The sequence below is a fragment of the Littorina saxatilis genome, linkage group LG14 (genome assembly GCF_037325665.1).
Source record: "Littorina saxatilis isolate snail1 linkage group LG14, US_GU_Lsax_2.0, whole genome shotgun sequence".
NCBI lineage: Eukaryota > Metazoa > Mollusca > Gastropoda > Littorinimorpha > Littorinidae > Littorina > Littorina saxatilis.
In genome coordinates, this window is record NC_090258.1 from 7056110 (window position 1) to 7074600 (window position 18491).

Consider the following 18491-nt stretch of genomic DNA (forward strand, 5'->3'; position numbering starts at 1 on the left):
GCAGACCCATGCTTCTCAAAGAAAGAAAAATATGCATATCCTTCCGTGGCACTCGTGGGTCCGTGCGGACACAGAAGGGTGTTTGATGCAAATATCTCTTAAACGAGTTGGAATTTTTTAATGAGCTTTTAGAAATGCCTCAGACACCTAAAAAGCTATCATCTCCTAAAAGCTCATTAAATTTCAGTGATAATTAATTAATTAATTAATGGTCAAATTTAGACTGCACACGGTATTTGGTAAAATATTATGGGTCTGCATGGCCCCACGAGTGCCACGGAAGGGTTTGCACAATTGTCCTTCTTTGAGAAGTATGGGTCCGCATGGACCCACGAGTGCCTCGGAAGGGTATACACGCTTTTCCTTCTTTGAGAAGTATGGGTCCGCACGTCCCCACGAATGCTTCCGTGTGTAGTCTAAATTTGACCATTAATTAATTAATTAATTAATTATCACTGAAATTTAATGAGCTTTTAGGAGATGAAAGCTTTGTAGGTGTCTGAGGCATTTCTAAAAGCTCATTAAAAAATTCCAACTCGTTTAAGAGATATTTGAGACAATGACAAAAGGTGACGTTTTCATGTCAGTATGTCCCAAATGACATCACCAGTACATTTTTTCATTCTATCTAATCTGTTTTCGTTCTATTTTTTCTAATAACATGCGTTAACAATTGATTGCCAACTGGAATGGAAGAGCACAAAAAGTGTAACTTGATATGTAGTTTCTCTAGAGGGAAAAACATCTTCCACTTTCATGTCAGTGTGTCCCATGCAACATACATTTGCCAAACAGCTATGTGTAAGTAGATTATTTGTTAGTGGTATAGAAAATACTGATCAACAATCAAAGTCAGTTTTCACATTCATTTTCTACCTATTTCTTATTTGTTTATTCTTTTGGCAATGGTGAAATGTCAGCAATCGTGTGTCATTCGGGACAGTAGACATGACACCTGACCTTTTGTCACTGTCTCATTTGCAATCAAACACCCTTCTGGGTCCGCACGGACCCACGAGTGCCTCGGAAGGGTATACACGCTTTTCCTTCTTTGAGAAGTATGGGTCCGCACGTCCCCACAAATGCTTCCGTGTGTAGTCTAAATTTGACCATTAATTAATTAATTAATTATCACTGAAATTTAATGAGCTTTTAGGAGATGATAGCTTGTTAGGTGTCTGAGGCATTTCTAAAAGCTCATTAAAAAATTCCAACTCGTTTAAAAGATATTTGCAATCAAACACCCTTCTGGGTCCGCACGGACCCACGAGTGCCGGCGAAGGTTAAAGACATTTTCCGAATTACAATGGTTTAATAGCCAACTTGCACAATACCCCTTTTGAACAGCTCTCTGGTGCGAAAGATAAGGAAGGTTCACTTCCCTACGGGCAAACATTTTGCTCTCACAAGCACTGGTGTTCTCTGGCTTGTGTAAAAAAAACAAAATAAAATCTCAATCGCCTTACTTTTGTATACAGGACATGCTTGGGTACTTTGAACGAACTAAAGGATTATTCTTGCGGCTATTATTGCCGCAGCCAATAAACCTTTAACGACTTTGTGTGTGTCGGTGTGTGAATGCTCTGATTTGTTTTGCTATTGTGTATTGCCGTGAGCTCTGGCGAGAAGGGGTGATTAATTTATGTTCATTATTATTATGTCTCACTGTGTTTTCACAGCTGTACAGAACAGTGAAAGGGATACTCGTTCAAACTTTGGTATGATGCCATGAGCGCCATAGTTTAACTAGAGTCAAATCAGTTATTTTTCTTTTTATATTCAATGGTGCCTCATTCACCCATATTCATCAGAACATAAGCTTTTTGCAACGTTCATTGAAGGTCAAGGTCCCTTTAAGTTACCTATCAAACCTCATAGTGGTGTTTATTGTTTATGGTTAGTGTTTTCCCCTGGAGCAATTTTTTGATTAGTGCTTTTGTGAACAAGAAACAATTAACAAGTGGCTCTATCCCATCTCCCCCCCCCCCCCCCCCCCCCCCCCCCCCCCCCCCCCCCCCCCCCTTCCACGTGGCGATATAACCTTCGTGGTTGAAAACACCAAATAAAGAAAGAAAGTGTTTTAAACATTTTCAGTTCTCCATTTAGTTTGGTGAAGTAGTGTAGAGCATTTTTTGAACATCAATAATCATGTATGAATTTATTGCATGTTTGTTGCTAGAATATTAATCATTCTTCTGCTGAAGAACTTTGTGCCTGATGAAAGTAAACATTGTGGTCAGTCGCATAGGTACCCCCCGCGGGTTTGGGGGAAGAATTTACCCGATGCTCCCCAGCATGTCGTAAGAGGCGACTAACTGATTCTGTTTCTCCTTTTACCCTTGTTAAGTGTTTCTTGTACAGAATATAGTCAATTTTTGTAAAGATTTTACTCAAGCAGTATGTAAGAAATGTTATGTCCTTTGTACTGGAAACTTGCATTCTCCCAGTAAGGTAATATATTGTACTACGTTGCAAGCCCCTGGAGCAAATTTTTGATTAAGTGCTTTTGTGAACAAGAAACAATTGACAAGTGGCTCTATCCCATCTCCCCCCTTTCCCCCGTCGCGATATAACCTTCGTGGTTGAAAACAATGTTAAACACCAAATAAAGAAAGAATAGGCACCCCCTAAAATCAAAGGTGAGTTTTAGATACTAAAATGTGCCAACAATTTTAACAGCACACCCGAGTCCCCTTTTTACTTTAGTTGCAAGATCAGTACATGTTCTATCACGGAATTTTGTTTTGTTTTTGTAATTATGTGTATTTAGAGATTTTTCAAACCAAACTATTAATCTTTGAGCTCAGATGTCCTACTTTTTGACGTATTGGTATGTTTATTCAAGGTAAGCTAGACGAATCATTTGTATCAGGAAACTAAAATAAATGAAATTCTGATTTTATGTGAAAAATTGAATCAGTATCACAACAATTTCAACAAGAAGAGCAAACGCTCGATCGAGTCACTTTCGCAGTTCTGAATATTATATGAGGCATCAGATGGACAGGAAGAAATTGCTATTCACAACACAATGAGTCACGTTCATATAAAATTTGAGCCCGGTCACTTTTATAGTTTCCGAGAAAAGCCCAACGTTAAGTTGTGTGTTGCCGAACAGAAAAGGCTAGTTATCTCCCTTGTTTTTCTGATAACGTTCGTAAAAGGCTACAGATGTAAATACTTTGATGTAAAGAATAATCCTACAAAGTTTCAATCACATCCGATGAACTTTGTCAAAGATATAAAATGTCTAATTTTTCCTTTGACGCTGACCTGTGACCTTGAAAAAGGTCAAAGGTCAACGAAACCATCGTTAAAGTGTAGAGGTCATTGGAGGTCACGACTAAACAAAATATGAGCCCGATCGCTTTGATAGTTTCCGAGAAAAGTCCAACGTTAAGGTGGTGTCTACGGACGGCCGGCCGTCCGGACAGACTAACACTGACCGATTACATAGTCACTTTTTCTCAAGTGACTCAAAAATTATTCATATTATGTGCTGGTTAATGACTATTAAATTTGCAAGCCAAAGCTCTGTTTGCATTCTGAATTTTGCATGTAAATGTCCCATTTCAAAGATCACCTATATATTTAGGTGTGTGTGTAGTCTTTTTAAGAACATCAATTATATACATTTATTGGATCTTGATTGCTTGAATGTGTATGACACATAATTCTTGTGTATGAATAAATGTGTATGACAAGTTTGAATATTGGATAATACAAATTGTTTGTATGGATTTTGATTCCTGTATGGTGAGGCAATGAACATGTGCGAGTGAGATGTCTATGATGGACAGCAAAATGTAGTTATGGATTCATGGCTGCTAGTCTCATTTCCAGTCATATTAAAAAAAACAAGTTGTTTTTACAAAAACACAAAACATAACTCAAGTTGTCTGCCACAAATACAATTAATTTTAATCAAACAAGTGTCATGCAGAAAATCCACTTTAAATAAGGAAAATCATCACAAAATGGAATGCATACTTTATGTTTATCACATCACAAGACACACTGGTAATACTTGGCAGGTGAGAGTTAACCCATCACACAATGGAATGAATATTTTTATCACATCATTAGACTGGTATTACTTGGCAGTTGAGAGTTAACCTATCACAAAATGGAATGAATACTTAATTTTTATCCCATCATAAGACTGGTAATACTTGGCAGTTGCGAGTTCATCCATCACAAAGTGGAATGAATACTTTAATTTTATCACATCATAAAGAATACATCGGTTCTACTTGGCAGGTGACAGCTGAACAGTTAGCAAAACAGTCACTATTTAATACTGGTTACAGAGACGAGGAATTGAGGCTGAAATTTATAAACTAAACAAGAAAACTGAAATTGTGTGAGCCGTTTGTTCGTTCATGGGCTGAAACTCCCACGGCTTTTACGTGTATGACCGTTTTTACCCCGCCATTTAGGCAGCCATACGCCGCTTTCGGAGGAAGCATGCTGGGTATTTTCGTGTTTCTATAACCCACCGAACTCTGACATGGATTACAGGATCTTTTTTCGTGCGCACTTGGTCTTGTGCTTGCGTGTACACACGGGGGTGTTCGGACACCGAGGAGAGTCTGCACACAAAGTTGACTGTGAGCAATAATAAATCTCTCGCCGAACGTGGGGACGAACTCGCGCTGACAGCGGCCAACAGGACTGAGCTACATCCCCGCCCTTGTGTGAGCAGTGACCTTCACTACAGAGGAGTGTAAAACTATAAAAGGAAAAGCAGTAGACAACGCCAGTTTTGGTTAATTTGGTAAAACATAAAAACAGACTATCGTTACACAGGGCACGAATATCACATTATCATAACTGTTACAAACGCTTTTGAGTTTATTAATTTGTATACCATTATGAGACAGTATAACAAAGTTGTTAGCGTGCAATTGATTTGTTTGTATCCGGTTTATGGTGTATATTGCCAAGTTTTGTATGGGACACTGTAACGCTAGTCCGAGTGCTTTTGATATTTTGCTGGCAACGTGTTATTCGTGTAGTAGGGGGGTTGAACCATTTATTCTGTACATTAGGTAACTGATACCTGATATGATGTGAAGTGCTTAGTTTACTTGATCAATAGTCGAGAGAAATACAATGCTTTACATGTTTTCCATGGACAGCGTTACACGGAACACGAAAAGCAGGCAACATAATGACAAACAGTGGTGCAAAAAAAACAAATAAGAACAGAACACACTCTTGAAACACAACGGCAATTTAAATAATGCAAAACACAAACATCAAATCTTCGAAAGTCTCTCTCTTGCATTTAATAGCAAGTAAGAAATGATGTACGGTACAGGCACCCAAAATAAAGCTTATTTTACTGAGAGAAAAAACCCACACACACCTTGTCTTAATAATTTTAAGATTTCAAAGTTCAACGTTAAACACCCCCCCCCCTGCAAAAAGCAAAGAAAACAATCAAAACAAAAACAAGGTATGTAAAGGAGTATAGGAAACCGGTTAAATCAGGGTCATGGTTTTTTTTCCCTTTGCAGCATGACCTCAAATAATTCAGTTTGAATACATTTGTGAATTCTCTTCAAAATTGCAGAACAAACATTTTTTCGCAGGGTGTGTACAGAAAGAAACACCAACACCTACGGCTACCAAGCAAAAATAATGCGAAACACAAACATCAAATCTTCGAAAGTCTCTCTCTTGCATTTAATAGCAAGTAAGAAATGATGTACGGTACAGGCACCTAAAATAAAGCTTATTTTACGGAGAGAAAAAAACCACACACACCTTGTCTTAATAATTTTAAGATTTCAAAGTTCAACGTTAACACCCCCCCCCCCCCCCCCCCCCAAGGGTGTGTACAGATAGAAACACCAACAGCTACGGCTACCAAGCAGAAACTAAACGCACCATTGAAGGAAAGTTTTTACAATAAATAAAATCCACCCCCTTCAAGAACAGCCTGGGACAGCTTCTGCCTCAGTTCTTGACCTGTCGGGCAGACACCTGCATTCTGAGGGCACAAGTTGACACTCTGGGGAGTGGCTTTTCGGGTGTGTCCACAAACACCACGGTCAGAGGACTCTGGTACCCTCCTGGTACTGTGGACCGGCTCCCAGACATGAAAAACACGAAATCTGAGATGGTGGTTTCTCCGCACTTTCCATCTGAAACAAGACAAAAAAGAAATTCTGAAATAAAGGAAACATCATCCCGCTTTCTTAATAAGCATACAAGTACCAGGACTCAAAAGAGAGGGAATTATTGCATGCTTGTGTTCATTTGTAGAAGCGTAGAAATGTTAAGCATGCTTTGCGACACAGAATGAAATGCTATTTTGAAAGCGTAACTTTTCTTGAGACTTTTTTTGAGCTGCTTGACGTTCAGTTTGATATGTGAAGGCAAACGAGATTCATTTTCCCAAATCTTTGGAGCTTTCAGGGGTAAAACCATGTGTTTATCATTTGCTGCTTTACATACAAGTTATTCTCCTGGGCCGTTTCCCATTTTGTGACATGTATTTTCAGTCCTTAAAACATGTATTAAATGGCAACTTGAATGTATACTCTCCCAAAAAAGAAACTTGACACAGGTAAACATTGATGTTTTTCAAATATATAATATATGTTAGAGGAAAGCACCAAAATTCTGTTTGAAGTTTGTCGGTTACATTGTTGCTAACAACTAACCCATAAAAAGAACATAATTGAACCAAGACTTTACTGGGTGGTCGCCCTTTTATTGAATTGCAAAAATTCTCGTCTGCACAAAAATCATGTGCATGGAGAGTATCGAGAGTATACATATTTTCTTTAGTAATAATTTTTTTTCCAGTAATACTCCAGGTTGTTAATGATGCAGACTTGCAACAAAACAACATAGAATATATATATATTATTTTCTTGGTAGTGTTAGCAGTATTCAAATTCATGTCACAACTTCCGGTTTCCATGTTATGAAGGTGCTTTACTTTAAAACCTTTGTATATTTACTGAACACTAAGACAAACAAAATGTGCAAGTATTTGTTATTCTATCTCTGCAGGCCAAGGATATTTATGAAACTAGTATTTGTGAATGAAATTAATTTGTACAGCTTAAATGTCTCAAGTTAAATTTAATAAAAAGTCTACTTTATAACATGGTTTTCCCTGGTACACAGCTCTGGAGATTAAAGCTGTGGTCTATTTATGACTTTCCTGGGCTACGAGGTTGAAAAATAGGGATACAATCATGTACAGAATTCTGTACAGCAAACGCTACCCGAAACCCCACCTATACGGCGTGTATGACCTTGAGAGCTTCAGTCAACGCTTGAATTTTTCAGGGATAACAGCCGGTTTGCTCTCTCATATTTTATCTTCAAGAGAGATCAAGGGGAAAAAATAAACGCCCCGGCGAAGATTCGAACTCTCGACTTCGTGTCTCATGTCCTAACCACTAGGCTACTGCGCCAATTGAGAAAATGAAGGAAAAACATTGATATGAATTCATGTTATGTTATTCTTGAAGCAGCATGATTTATATCTCTATCCGCCCATTGTTCAGAAGTTTGTTTGTTTGTTTGCTTAACGCCCAGCCGACCACGAAGGGCCATATCAGGGCGGAGCTGCTTTGACATATAACGTGCGCCACACACAAGACAGAAGTCGCAGCACAGGCTTCATGTCTCACCCAGTCACATTATTCTGACACCGGACCAACCAGTCCTAGCATTAACCCCATAATGCCAGACGCCAGGCGGAGCAACCACTAGATTGCCAATTTTAAAGTCTTAGGTATGACCCGGCCGGGGTTCGAACCCACGACCTCCCGATCACGGGGCGGACGCCTTACCACTAGGCCAACCGTGCCGGTTGTTCAGAAGTGAATACATGTATAACTATTTCTTAGATGTCTGGTTTCAACTGGCTTTGGAGAGATTCAATTACTGTTCTTGTCATTTTCTTGCATGTTGTAAATAGAGATATCGCAGCTATTTGCATGGCGCGAATGTCGTGTAGCATGACGGTGTAAACATGTACTGCGATTCTGTAAAACATGTTTGCAAATAAAGGCAAATTTTAATGTCAATTTTTACGTTTTTGCAACGCATAAATGATAATTCAAGCGTAGAATGATATAAAATTATCAATTTTTTTATCTTTGACAATACTGGTGAAGTGGCCTAGCGGTTAAGACATCGGCCCTGACATTTCGAGGCCCCGATGCCTTGAGTTCGAATCCCTGCCAAGTCGTTTATTTTTTCTGCTCGATCCTTCTTGACAACAAATATGCTCAGCTCTGCGAGAGCAAACCAGATGTTACCACTGCAAAATTCAAGCGTTGACTGAAGCTCTCAAGGTCATACACGCCGTATAGGTGGGGTTTCGGGTAGTGTTTGCTGTACAGAAATCTGTACATGATTTTGTCCCTATTTTTCAAACTCGTAGCCCCGGAAAGTCATAAATAGACCACAGCTTTAACCCATATCAATCAAGGTTTGTTATGAGCCAAACGGCTTTCCATATGAGATTATATACGTACCACTGCCGCCGCCACCAAATAATCATAATATACACTTTACAACGGATTACACACACACACACACACAGATAACAAGGTAATCTTGAACTTTAGCGTGACGAAAATGCACCGAAAATGGTGTACGTTGTCAACCATGGGACATCATCTACACGAAACGGAAAGATTTGTCTCCCTTGTCTGGTCACACGGATAATTCCTTCTTTGATGGGTCAAATGCATTCGTACAGTTCATCATCGGAGTTCATTCCGTAACTTCAAAGGGATCTAAAATGACTTGTTATGATTACAAGTACAGGTTCTACAAATTTGGAGACTTAAATGCCTCTGAATTAAGAGCTATGAATTTAACACGCTAAAGTTCAAGATTACCGATAACACGATATAGCAGCTAGTCTCTCGCACCGAATTCCAATATTTTGCATCTTTGGTCAAAAACGCGTACAGGCCTCCCTTCAAGTTCAACTTCTGGATGTGGATGCCCCACTGACTCGGTGTAGATCGTCACAAGAACCGAATTCGTCTGATAAAACAATTAACTTACCCTGCTGTGCGAGCCTGGGCAACAGCGTTAATTAAAACTGCACTCGCAAACCTTCCAAAACATCAGGGACATTTGCCACCCCCGCCATCTTGAGCTGTTCAGTCTGTCAAAAGGCGGCAAAGCGAGGCGATGAAGACGCGTATAAGCTTAGTGTTTTTCATGTGGATTCCCAGTCCAAGTTTTTAAGTCGCTTAACCACGTGACTAATAACTGATTAATACAGGTGTATTTATTATTAAATACAGGTGTATTTAATTTTAAATACAGGTGTATTTATTTTTAAATACAGGTGTAATTATTTTTAAATACAGGTGTATTTATTTTTAAATACAGGTGTATTTATTATTAAATACAGGTGTATTTATTTTTAAATACAGGTGTATTTATTTTTAAATACAGGTGTATTTATCATTAATTACACCTGTATTTTATAATAAATACAGGTGTATTTAATAATAAATGCACCTGTATTTAATAATAAATACACCTGTATTTAAAAATAAATACACCTGTATTTAATAATAATTACACCTGTATTTAAAAATAAATACACCTGTAATTTATAATAAATACACCTGTATTTAATAAAAAATACACCTGTAATTAATAAAAAAAAAATACACCTGTAATTAATAATGATACTTATTGTATACGTTTAAGAAATAAATACAGCTGTATTTATCATTAAATACAGGTGTATTTATTTTAAATTACAGCTGTAATAGTTATGAGCCAAACGGCTTTCCATAAGAAGCACTCTGCAACAAGCGACCTTTCCAAATCATGACTGAGAAAAAAACCAGACAGAGTGAAACCTATAAACCCAACACACACACACACACACACACACACAAAACACACACACACGCGCGCGCGCACACACACACACAAAACACACACACGCGCGCGCGCACACACACACACACACAACACACACACACACACACACACGCGCGCGCGCACACACACACACACACACACAACACACACGCGCGCGCACACACACACAACACACACGCGCGCGCGCACACACACACACAGAAACGAAACACTGGCACACACACACACACACACGACACAAAACACACACACACACACACGCACACAATCACAAACACGCGCACACACACACACACAAAACACACACACGCACACGCGCACACACACACACACACACACACAAACACACAAAGAAACGAAACACTGGCACACACACACACACACACAAAGAAACGAAACACTGGCACACACACACACACACACACACACACACACACCTATTCCGTTCTAATGCTGCTTGTAGACCTCTTAGACTGGACCAGGGCAACAGTTTCCTGCCAAATTCATTCTATTTACATAGAATGTCTAAATACATAGAATTATTGAATGACACGTGGCGCCCAATATTGCATGGGTCAAACTACAACTGACAGAATCTCTCCCTCTCCTTCGTCGTTTCATGTGTGTATTTTACTGAGGACTAGTTGTAAGAAAGGACAATATGGACCTAATGCTATTATCATTCCGTAATGCAGTTTTCGAGTTTTTTTTTCTCTCTCTCTCTCCGTCTCTGTCTGTCTCTCAGTCTCTCTCTCTCTGTCTGTCTGTCTGTCTGTCTGTCTCTCTCTCTGTCTGTCTGTCTGTCTGTCTGTCTGTCTGTGTCTGTCTCCCCTACTCCCCACCCCCAGTCTGAATATTTGTTCTTAAATTGTTTTTTCTTGCTCTGATTAAAGGCACAGTAAGCCTCCCGTAAACCATCACAGAGCTCCCCGAGCGTCTACATACAGTACAAGCATACTTCCATTTGAACGCTCACCGAACGGGAACATCCTGGATGCTTTCTGTCGAGCGTGAGACATTTTCAAAGAATTTATTTTCGTGGACTTGGTCCTCTTCAACAATGGCGCCTCGTTTTGGTGCTGGACGGCTGTTATGAATATATTCAATACCGGAAATCACGCCCGGACAGTAAGCCTCCCGTAAACCATCACAGATACTGTCAGGCTTTTACACACAGTACAAACACCCTTCCATTAGAACGCTCACCAAACGGGAACATCCTAGGTGCCCTACGTAAAGAGCGAGCAATTTTTAAAGAATTAATTTTGCAGATTGTCTCGAACACTTTTTGGACCCATCCTGAACTCAGGTCAAAAATGAGTTACTTCCCTTCGGGTCTCATTCTATCGATGTAAACTGGCCATAGCCGTGGATCGATCATTATCAGAATGTTTTTGGACCGTGGTGCGTTTTTGCGCTAGACCTAACTTTTAAAATCTAAATAATAAATTGACAGCTTGTTACACAAACATTCTTTAATCATAAAATAATTCTTTTTTCATCAAGACAAGATCAGTACAATTCGAAGTTGTGAAAGTTTGAAAAAAGAAAAGCCCGGAAGCAGGGTCACGCAAGGGTCGTAGCAGACGACGGTTTATGCATATCGCTGTTCCTCTCAACAGTCAAAAGCCATCGCTAGAGTTCTTGTGAACCACAGCCGTTTGTTTCGTGCATAAAAACGTGCTATTGTAGATAAGCTCACATCGAGTCGCATTCAAATGACAAACTGACGACTACATTGTGAAAAAGGGAAACTGGATCACACGGGTTCACGATGGCTCAGGGGTAAGATAAACCACGTAAAAATAAATTCTTTGAAAATTGTTCGCTTTTTACGGAGGGCACCTAGGATGTTCTCAATCGGTGAGTGTTTAAATGAAAGGGTGTTTGTACTGTGTGTAAAAGCCTGACTGTATCTGTGATGGTTTACGGGAGGCTTACTGTGACTTTAATGTTTGATTACTATCCTTTACGCATACTTTTGGTTAGATGTGTGTGTGTGTGTGTGTGTTGAATTGTTTTCTTTTTTTTCTTCTCTTTTGTTGTTGTTGTTTATCTTCTAAATTTGGATGATATTTTGTGTTAAACTGGCTGTTTTTTGCATATTGTGTTCGGACCTGTCTGCCGTGTTCTTATTTCTGATTGCAAGTTTTGCATTTGAAGAAACCACCATAACACCATAAATAAGCCGTAGGCTTGTTGTTGCTTTCACTTTATGATCATATATATTTCATGAACATGTAAGACATAAATAAAATATTGTTTTAACCAACTGACACAATGATTCCATTTTCACTCCTCGTCTTTTTCAACGTCTTGCCTCACGATAGTTACTAAAGCTAGCACGGAGCACAAATCCACTATTTTACTGTCAGCTGCTTGGGAAACACACAGTCTCGATTAGTTTTTGATGGTACGTGTGCATGTCCCTTTATCATATGCGTTGAGAAATGGATTTTTTCCCCTTTTTTTGTCAAGGGAAAGGGTTTAAGGCCATGTCTTTTTTAACAAACCTGTCCAGAACTTGACTCCGCCAAAACTGATTTGACATTAATGAAGTGATTTAGAAAAAAAAGAAAAAGCACAACTGAGCAACACATCGGGAAAAAAACCGAGACTTTGATATTCATAATCATTATGAACAACACAAAGTCATGCTAATAACTTTATGGCTACGGTTAAAAAGAGGATGCGTGTCGTTAAACTAACGATGGTACCGCGGATCAATGGTAACATGACGGGCGCAGTAGCGCGGTGGTAAGACGTCGGCCTCCTAATCGGGAGGTCGTGAGTTCGAATCCCGGTCGCTGCCGCCCGGCAGGTTAAGAGTGAGGATTTTTCCGATCTCCCAGGTCAACTTATGTGCAGACCTGCTAGTGACTTAACCCCCTTCGTGTATACACGCAAGCACAAGACCCAGTGCGCACGGAAAATATCCTGTAATCCATGTCGGAGTTCGGTGGGTTATGGATCGAAACACGAAAATACCCAGCATGCTTACTCAACGAAAGCGGAGTGAGCTGACTATGCTCTCAGAGAAAAGTGTGGGGAACCCAAATGGGGCAAACGAGCTCACACGTAACCAGACAATTCTGGAACGCTGAAGAAGAAGAAAGAATGCTAACATAATGATGATGATGACTGATGATGATGACTGATGATGATGATGATGATGATGATGATGATGATGATAGATTCACGGACTGTACATGTACCATGAATCTCATGTTGATTCAGTTCATTGAAGTTATTATGTTCATCAGAGGGGGCCAAGTGAACAGTTTCCTTTACAGCCATTAATGTTCTTTAAAACAAAACTATAACACACACACACACTCACGCAACTTCGGCGATCTGCATCGAGTTCGAGCAAAAAAGTCTGTATCTCAGCGACTGCCATCAATCTACGTTTCGCAGGAAGTGCCACATCAGGGTCTTATCCTGAACCTCGTAAAGTCAGTTTTGTTCAGTACCCACGCTATTAAGATTCAGCTGCAAAGAGACTGCATCAACTAAGTCACGCAAGTCACAGTGTGCCACTCGCTCACCAGGCATCACTACCAGTACCCATCCTGAACTCAGGTCAAAATGAGTTCGGCTCATTCTCTCCCTGACCGGACGTACGCTACAGTCCTACGCGAATCTATCAAAACAAAAATACAGAGTTATCTCCCATATGGTTTTCGCGAGCACTGATCTAAATTTGAGATCACTGTTCGCGAGACGAAAATGATTGCAGATCATCAGTGAATGGCCGACTTCGACAGTGATCTCCGTTCTGTTCTTCACAGTTATGATAAAGACATCGTTCTAAGGTCAAAACAAGTCGATATTTTGGGACTGCTGCCAGAAGGATACCGTAATATATGGTTTCATCACTGTCAACTGGTTACAGAAAAAATCGTCTGCTCCAGTGAACGCCGAAACCAAACTGGTTTAAGAGATATTTGCAATTAAACACCCTTCTGGGTCCACACGGACCCACGATGGCGAGGAAGGTTAATATGTGTACGGGTGATCATGTGTGCCCCCTCCCCCCTCATGCCATGTGCACACAGAAACAAAATCTAAAACAAAAATAAATAAAATGTCCAGCAGCAGCGAATCTGCACAGGGTACAGTTTACTCATGTGCCATTGGCACCTAACAAAATAACCCCTGCAAATTCCCTTCACTCTTCAGCTAGTCAAAGCGTGCATCAAGATATTATAGGTATACTGTACCATTGCAACATATATCCTTGTCTCTCACACACACACACACACACACACACACACACACACACACACACACACACACACACAAACATGATGAGCTTTTAAGAATGCATCAGACACCTAAAAAGCTCTTATGTCCTAAAAGATCGTTACATTTCAGCGAGAAGTAATAAAAAAACAAAGGTCAAATTTAGACAACACACGGAAGACATCGTGGGGCCGTGCGGACCCATGTTTCTCAATCTGGAGGAACTTACATAAAGACTAGGGAGAGAAGTCACAAACCTTCAGGTACAAATTGGCTCTAAACATCATTTTCTACGATCTGTTTAATTTTGGAGTTAATAAGCAAGTCGTGTGGAGCGAAATTAATACATAACAATGTGGGTCCACACGGCCCCACGACGTCTACAGGAGGGTATTCACGTTTTTCCTTTTTTGAGAAGCTTTAGTCCGCACGGTAATAATTAAATTAATAATTTAATTTAATTACTTCTCGCGGAAATGTAACCACGGCGTCTACGGAAGAGGATGCACGTTTTTGCTTCTTTGGAAAGCATGGGTCTACATATTTTTCCTTCTTTGATAAGCATGGGTCCGCACGGCCCCACAATGTCTTCCGTGTGTAGTCGATAACCCGGTCGGGCGAATGTTAGCACCCTCTCTCTCTCTCTCTTAAGTGCATGCATACTACAGTGCTACTATACATACACACACACTCACATTTACACACACACGCTTAACTGTATCATTGTTTGTGTGCACGTACGAGCATTAATGTTCACATTGCAATTAATGAGTTAAATTTTGCATTGCAGATTTTGTCAGCATATGGCATCATTCAACATCAAAAAAGAGAAAGAAACAGGAACCAGACACTTCACATTTAATCAAAACAGAGAACCACTCTGCAGATTCTGTAGACTCAACTATGCAGGCGCAGGAATTGCAAAGCCTGTGCACGTGTGAAACTGAAGTGAAACCAAATAAATGTGATTTGTTGGCTGAAGAACCCAGCATCAAGCACGAACCATTACCTCCTGAAAAAGGTGAAGTGACAACATGTGAAGGAAATGTGTTAAGAAGAGATTTCAGAGAAGTGCACACTTGTGTTGGTGTGGTAACTGAACATGATACCCCAAACTCTCCGGCAATGTGTGAGCCTGTAGCACTTAATCCTAGTCTGCATACAAACAGTATTCTAAATGAAAAACCTGACTTTAAAATACCTTCTGATTATGAACAAGTTTTCAAGCAAGCATTACCTGCACTATCCGATGGCCAGATGTGTTTATTTGTGCCTCAGGATGATCCCAAAGCTCCACCCATTCTAATTGTCTGACCTCCTGTTCTTCTGGAAGAACAACCTGCTGAGTTTACTACTACTAATGTCACCTCTGCCCCTGTACCACTTCTCACGCGCGCGCTTGCGTCTGCCACTACTAGTACGACTCATGCCACATCTGCTGCAGTACCACAACCTCCCAAGCAAGTCTCGGTGTCTACCAATACCACCTCTGCCCCTGTACCACTTCTCACGCGCGCGCTTGCGTCTGCCACTACTAGTACGACTCATGCCACATCTGCTGCAGTACCACAACCTCCCAAGCAAGTCTCGGTGTCTACCAATACCACCTCTGCCCCTGTACCACTTCTCACGCGCGCGCTTGCGTCTGCCACTACTAGTACGACTCATGCCACATCTGCTGCAGTACCACAACCTCCCAAGCAAGTCTCGGTGTCTACCAATACCACCTCTGCTCCTGTACCACTTCTCACGCGCGCGCTTGCGTCTGCCACTACTAGTACGACTCATGCCACATCTGCTGCAGTACCACCACCTCCCAAGCAAGTCTCGGTGTCTACCAATACCACCTCTTCTCCAGTACCACTTCTCAAGCAAGCCTCGCTGTCTAACTATTCTACTCATGCCACATCTTCTTCAGTACCACTTCTGTACAAGCAAGCGTCTGTGTCTACCACTACTACTTATGCTAACTCTGCTCCACTACATGTACCACCTTTGCCCAAAGAAGTCTCTGTGTCTTCCACTATCACCTCTTCTCGAGTTCCACTGATGTACAAGCAAGCCTGTGTGTCCGCCACTACTCCTCATGCCACCTTTGCTTCGGTTCCACTTGTAACCGGCCAAGCAAGTGGGTGGGTCTACAATTACCATCTCTGCTCCAGTACCACTTCTCAAGCAAGCACTTTTGTCTGCCACTTCAACTTCTGCCGCAGCACCACTTCTCAAGCAAGCACTTTTGTCTGCCACTTCAACTTCTGCCGCAGCACCACTTCTCAAGCAAGCACTTTTGTCTGCCACTTCAACTTCTGCCGCAGCACCACGTCTCAAGCAAGCGCCTGTGTGCAAGCAAGCACCTGTGTACCACTACCACCTCTTCTCCAACTGTACCATTTCTCAAGCAAACGCCTGTGTGTACCACTATTACCAATACCACCTCTTCTCCATTACCACTTATCAAGTTAGCGCGCGTGTCAACCACTTCTACCTCTGCTTCTGTACCACTTGTGTGCAAGCAAGCGCTTGTGTCTGTCACTACCACTTCTTCTCCAACTGTACCATTTCTCAAGCAAGCGCCTGTGTCTACCACTACTACTCATGACACCTCTGCTGCAGTACATCTGCCCAAGCAAGCCTCTGTGTCTACAAATACCACCTCTCCGCCAGTACCATTTCTCAAGCAAGCGCCTGTGTCTACCACTACCACTCATGGCAACTCCGCTGCAGTACCACATCTGCCCAAGCAAGCCTCTGTGTCTACAAATACCACCTCTACGCCAGTACCATTTCTCAAGCAAGCCTCTGTGTCCACCAAAACTACCTCTTCTCCAGTACCTCTTTTCCTCAAGCAAGTTCTCGTGTCTACCACTACCGCCTCTGCTTCAGTATCACTTCTTCCCAAGCCTGTCTCTGCCACCTCTCCTCCAGTCGCTTGTTTTTCCTTTGTCGCTCCATCTGGTGTACAAAAGCCTGTGCCCCCAGCTTCTTGCACTCCTATGTCCCGCGGGACGGTATGGAGGAACAAGAAGAGATGGCAGTCAGGCAGTGAATTTCGAACCCCTGTGTGCAGGCTGTGTGGCAAAGAGCGTAGCAGCATCAACCTCACGCAGTTCTATGCCTATGGCAAGTGGTGGTGCCCCGAGAGGTCAGGGATACCTCATGAAGCCTAGCTGGCGGAGCAAAAGAAATCCAGGACAATAAAAAAGAAAGACAAAGTAGCCAAATGTCTTAACACGTCTGAAAGCACGTGCATACAACCAGCAATCTCTCCTTCTGCAGCCTGTCTACTCCTGGCAACACCTGCATGCCTACAACCAGCAATCTCTCCTTCTGCAGCCTGACAGCGCCTGTCTACTCCTGGCAACACCTGCATGCCTACAACCAGCAATCTCTCCTTCTGCAGCCTGACAGCGCCTGTCTACTCCTGGCAACACCTGCATGCCTACAACCAGCAATCTCTCCTTCTGCAGCCTGTCTACTCCTGGCAACACCTGCATGCCTACAACCAGCAATCTCTTCTTCTGCAGCCTGACAGCGCCTGTCTACTCCTGGCAACACCTGCATGCCTACAACCAGCAATCTCTCCTTCTGCAGCCTGTCTACTCCTGGCAACACCTGCATGCCTACAACCAGCAATCTCTTCTTCTGCAGCCTGACAGCGCCTGTCTACTCCTGGCAACACCTGCATGCCTACAACCGGCAATCTCTTCTTCTGCAGCCTGACAGCGCCTGTCTACTCCTGGCAACACCTGCATGCCTACAACCAGCAATCTCTCCTTCTGCAGCCTGACAGCGCCTGTCTACTCCTGGCAACACCTACATGCCTACAACCAGCAATCTCTCCTTCTGCAGCCTGACAGCGCCTGTCTACTCCTGGCAACACCTGCATGCCTACAACCAGCAATCTCTCCTTCTGCAGCCTGACAGCGCCTGTCTACTCCTGGCAACACCTGCATGCCTACAACCAGCAATCTCTCCTTCTGCAGCCTGACAGCGCCTGTCTACTCCTGGCAACACCTGCATGCCTACAACCAGCAATCTCTCCTTCTGCAGCCTGACAGCGCCTGTCTACTCCTGGCAACACCTGCATGCCTACAACCGGCAATCTCTCCTTCTGCAGCCTGACAGCGCCTGTCTACTCCTGGCAACACCTGCATGCATACAACCAGCAATCTCTCCTTCTGTAGCCTGACAGCGCCTGTCTACTCCTGAATCCTGGCAACCACCAGCCTGTCTACTCCTGAATCCTGGCAACCACCAGCCTGTCTACTCCTGAATCCTGGCAACCACCAGCCTGTCTACTCCTGAATCCTGGCAACAACCAGCCTGTCTACTCCTGAATCCTGGCAACCACCAGC

At 42.1% G+C, this 18491-nt stretch overlaps 1 long non-coding RNA gene across 1 annotated transcript; it reads right to left on the reverse strand.

The window, feature by feature from the left end:
* Nucleotides 1-12075: 12075 nt before the first annotated feature.
* On the reverse strand, nt 12076-17773 carry LOC138947019 (uncharacterized). The gene is made up of 2 exons (XR_011449516.1): nt 16571-17773; nt 12076-16507 (listed from the first exon to the last, which is right to left on the reverse strand). It is a non-coding gene; the product is annotated as an uncharacterized lncRNA (long non-coding RNA).
* Between the last annotated feature and the right edge of the window lie 718 nt (nt 17774-18491).